The sequence below is a fragment of the Ovis aries genome, chromosome 1 (genome assembly GCF_016772045.2).
Source record: "Ovis aries strain OAR_USU_Benz2616 breed Rambouillet chromosome 1, ARS-UI_Ramb_v3.0, whole genome shotgun sequence".
Lineage (NCBI taxonomy): Eukaryota > Metazoa > Chordata > Mammalia > Artiodactyla > Bovidae > Ovis > Ovis aries.
In genome coordinates, this window is record NC_056054.1 from 984,659 (window position 1) to 989,723 (window position 5,065).

A 5,065-nucleotide genomic window follows, 5' to 3' on the forward strand; every position below is an offset into this window, starting at 1 on the left:
ACATCCGCCTCCTTGCTGCCGGCTCTCCCTGCTTCCTTCTGGCCCTCACACCCCTCCACACTGGAACCTGGGCACCCTCTCTGTTGGAGGCCCTCTTGCTTCCTCCTTAGCCACGCCCCCCTAGAGTGTCCCTTGGAGTCCCGGCGTCACCCCCTCATCACGTTCGGAGTCCGCGTCCTGGCCTACACCTGCCACTGCTGTCCCGACGTCCCCCGTGCCACCCTGGCCTTGGTCATGTCCCCCTTGGAGCCCCCCAGGGCGGCTCCCTGTCCTGACCCTCACCCAGCGTCCAGCCGGCAGCACATGGCAGGGCCCACGTGCAGGGCGCCTCCTGCTCCTCTGAGGCACACCCTTCCCCACCTTCAGAGCAGCCCCTTCTCAGCCCCACCATCTTATCTGGCCCACTTCCCAGCCTCTCTCCTCTCCATTCCTCCATGGAGGACCCCAGAGTGCAGCCCCATGAGGTTCTGGGTGCACATTTCAGAGTCCAGTGCCAGGCACACGGCAGGTTTTATCTGAGCATACTGATAAATCATGGGCTTGGGTGCACCCTCAGGACGCAGCCTCGGAGCGGGTCAAGAGCTCTAGCAGCCCTCCCCACTCTGTGGTCTGACACCCGGCCCCCCACTGCCTGCTGAGCCCCAGCGTTGCCTCCAGGGGTCTCTGGACCTGGTGGGAGGGCCTGGTCCCTGGCACCTGATTCCCCAAGGGGATCAGCCCTGAACGGTGACTCTGGGGGCCTCTGAGGCAGGGATGAGGACGCACACAGCAGGCCAATGAGTCCACCCTCCTCCAGTGAGTGTGCCACCAGTCTGAACCCCGGGCCTCGCCTGTCCCTGGGCCTCTGTGAGGGGAGGTGCCCACGGCCAGCAGCACACGTCTTCCTGGAGGCAGAGCTGGGCCTCCGTGGCTGAGGGCAGAGGGCAGCACCAGCTGGGGAGTGTGGCTGGACCGGCTGTGTCAGGATGCTTTTCACTGCACACGGAGTGCGCTGGGACGGGGAGGCAGAGGATCTGGCCCTCCCAGCTCACTTGCAGCTCAAGGTTGTCTTCCAAGGCAGGGCCCCCCTTCAGGAGCCCCGAGGAACCGGTGGTCAGGATTGAACCCGGTGGGACAGACATTGTACTCTGCAGTCTCCAGGTTTGGGGGCATGGAGGGCCAGGGCCCCACCTCCTTCTGCCGGCCAGCTGCTGCTCTGGCCATCAGAGAGCCCCAAGAGGAAATGGGGGCAGGGGCTGTGGCCGTGCTCTTGGCCTGTGGAGAAGCTCTGTGCTTGAGCCACAGACAGACGGCTGCGCTTGATCTCCCTGGCACCGGAGTGGTGGTCAAGGGCCCTGATGCCGCCAGCAGCCTTGGCCACATAAACGGCTTCTCTAGTGGGCCATCTGAAGCACCCCTGTGCCTGGCCCCAGAACAGCGTGCCTGGTGCTAGTGGTGGGGGAATGGGTAGGCCTGTGCCTCCTGGCAGGAGAAGACCTTAGGACCAGGCCGTGGGTGGGGCGCCTGCACGGGCAGAGGGATGCCGGGAGCCAGCACGGGAGACCCCACCCATGACAAGATCATGCAGAGAGGCCTGATGGGCAAGGTGAGTCAGGCTTCAGGGGTTCCCCCTAGGTTTTCCTGAACATCCACCCCTCAAAACCACAGTCTGCCTGCCTTATTGTACTGTGCTTTCCACTCTTCTGCCTCTAAAAGGAATTAACTTAGGGCTCCAGTTAACAGTCCCCTGCATGTAAAAAGAATGTCTTGGCTTAAGCCCCTTTGATGGCTTTCTAACTTATCTGACCAGTCTGCCCGACTTTACAAATTTACAATTTGTTTACAGCCCCCAACCGTGAGAGGCACGAAGCTTAAAACAGCTAAAAGATATAGAGCCTTTTAGAGTTAAGAATTAGTTTGGTGAAGAGTTTGTTGAGTTAATGTTTGCCGCCAGCCCTCCATATTCTTTATCTTTTAGGCACCTGAAGGATATTAGTCAATGTAATTGGGATATAGAAAAAGGAATATAGTAGTTTTGATGTTAGCAACACTAGACTTTTGAGTTAATTACTTTTCTCTTTGTTATAAATCACTGTACTCCTTTTACTTGTTATAAACTGTTGTCCTTGCTGTGCAAGAATGTAACTTTATTTAGTGCTCTCTGAGAGTGGCACCAGACTTTGGGAAGAACAACACAAATAAGTCTTCTGGTTGAACAAACCCTTATCAGAAAAGGGCTGTAAAATGTTAATTGGCCTTCTGGCCAGAAGATGATGTAAATCAGACTTATGTATACAACTAGGTATGCAGAGAGAAAGCCTGGTCTCGATAAGAGTCAGGGCGGCTGACGCTGCGTAATTTTGTATTATCCATTGATCTCTATGTAAAATCAAGAGTATATAAGGCCTTTCCGGACAACAGAGGAGGGACCAGTCACTGGAAAGACTGGTTTCCCCCCGTGTCTTCTTTTCTTACTCTATTTTCTGGCTGAATTCCCATCTGGGGCGTGGAGGCTCGTCATGTCTACTTACTTGCCCCGGCTTTTAAGATCCACGTGACAGGGAGCCCAAGGTGGGGCACCCCCCGCTATTCAAGAGGACGCCGGTGTCCTAACGTAGATGGTGCAAGCTCCTTGTCTTGGAACTTTATTGGTTTTCCACGTAAACCAAGTTACTCAGCCTCTTTTCTCCACTAAATTTTCCTACTACACTATTTCTTCCTAATCTCTCTTTATATTTCTAATTAAATAAGCTTTTCCTCGCCTACTCTGTCTCCCTTTCAAATTACCCTGGATCCACCGGAGCAGGACCCTGCCAGTGGGGGGTGGGGGGGGGTTCCCACCAGCCGCGCTGACCGCTGTGCGGGTCCAGAGCCCTGCCGCACTGTGTCACAGGTCAGGGCTGGTGGCCCGGCAGGAAGGTGGGTTTGGCCTGAGGCTCTGCCCTGCCTGAGGCCTGTCTGCCCTCATTCTGCCCAAACAAATCTCCCTGTGTGTCCTGGGAGGCTGAGGTGGGGCCTGGTCGCCTGAGGCTGTCAGGAGCAGCCACCCTGCTGCCCTGACCCAGCACGAGCCCCCAGGGTGGTCTCCTGCCTGGACTTCACAGTGCGGGTTTGTGTTGGTGCTGATCCAGCCACTCGATGCCCCGCCAGGCCCTTTGGCCGCAGTGGAGTGGACACGTCCTGAGACCCACGGAGGTCTGGGTGTGGCAGGGTCCCGGAGCTTCCTCTCAGGCCCTGCTGACGACGCGCCTGCTCCTGCAGGTGTTGGCCTAGTGGACGGTCTGCAGGACTCCTTGCCAGGGGCCCTCCCGGCCAGACTGCCTCACCTCTCAGGCAGGATACGGCCGGCTCAGCAGCAGTGGGCAGTGGCCGCCGCCTGGTTGACCACAGGATGCAGGCTTCTGTCCACCTATGCCAGTCACGGCAGACCCAGAGCCGCAGGGGGGCAGACGGAGACAGTGGTCACCACCTGCAGCAGGACATCGCTGCCCTCGCTGTGGCCACTGCGGTCGTTCCCCAGACGGCAGCCACAGGCACCGAGGTCGGCAGCCTCGGACGGGGTGCAGCGATGTGGAAGCCTCAGCGGGCTCAGGGCCAGGGTACCCTGCTGGGCGGACTCCACCTGGCCCACAGGGGGAGGCTGCGCAGTCCTCTCCCCTCCCTCCCATCTTCCTCTCCCCTCCCCCTCCCCCTTTCTCCCCCTCTCCCATCATCCTCTCCCCTCCCCCCACCTCCATCTTCCTCTCCCCTCCCCCTCCATCTTCCTCTCCCCTCCCCCACCTCCATCTTCCTCTCCCCCTCCCCCATCATCCTCTCCCCTTCTCCCATCTTCTCCTCCCCCACCTCCCTCTTCCTCTCCCCTCCCCCACCTCCATCTTCCTCTCCCCTCCCCCACCTCCATCTTCCTCTCCCCTCCCCCCTCCTCCCCTCCCCCACCTCCATCTTTCTCTCCCCCTCCCCCACCTCCATCTTCCTCTTCCTCTCCCCAATTTCAGGTGCCAGCCTTGGGCTCCCACACAACTTGGGTCAGGGTGCCTCCTTCTTCTCACCTCAGGGGTTCTGTCAAGGGCCCCTCCAGACTGTAGACCTGTCACCTCCCCTGCCCCGTGGGATGAGGGCCCCCAGCCCCGGAGCAGTGGCACCCCACCAGGCAGGTTGGCTTTTCTGAGCCTCTCCACCCAAGGCTTCATCAGATCAGCTCAGGACCTTTGCCGGCCCACCCCTCCACCCTATTACCCGGTCTGCCCCAGACCACATGACTCCTGGAAGGCCCCTCCTCCTGTGGGCCTGGGTGTGAGGCCCCAAACTCCTCTGGCCGGAAGAGCTGGTCCTGGTCCTTCCTTGAGAACCCCTGACCTCCACCCACTCTCGGGGACCCTCTGAGGGGCCAGACGGGGTCCCAGGCTGGCCTTTGGGGTTCCCGGGTGGCGGAGAGCAGGAGGGACCTGGGCCTGGGGCAGAGCAGGCTGAACCGTCGTCTGTCTGTCTCTCTGCCCCTCCTCCCGGCTCTGCCCTCGTGCTCTCTGCTTGTGCCCTGGAGGCTCCTTCTGTCTCGCTCTGCTGACCATCTTCCTCACTCGCGCCCCGTCCCGCCACTGTCTCTGCTCTTTCCTCCACACTACCCATCCCCGTCTCCCGCCCCCGCTCTCCACCCCTCTCCACCCCCCCGCCCCCACTCTCCCACCCCCATCTCCCGCCCCCACTCTCTTGCTTCCTCCCCATCTGTCTCTCCTTCTCTCCCATCTCTCACTTTTTCTCTGTCCCAGAGACTGTCTCTGCCGACAGCAGCTCTTGGCACCCAGGCTGAGGGCCTAGGTGGCTCCTGGGACTTCTCCACTTCTGGCCCTTGTAGACACCCGTGTCACGTGCTGACACAGAGGTTAACAGTCCCCCCACCTCTCCCTACACCTGGACTTGGAGCTCAGGACCAGCTGGTCACACTCAGGCCTGGGCCAGGCCTGGGACCGACAAGGCAGCGGAGGACCAGCCCTCCCTGGCGGCAGCCCCCCAGATAATGGGGAGTGGGCCAGGGTGGGAAGCAGCTGGCAGGGCCCGTGGAGAGCCCCCAAGTGGAAAGCCCTAGAAA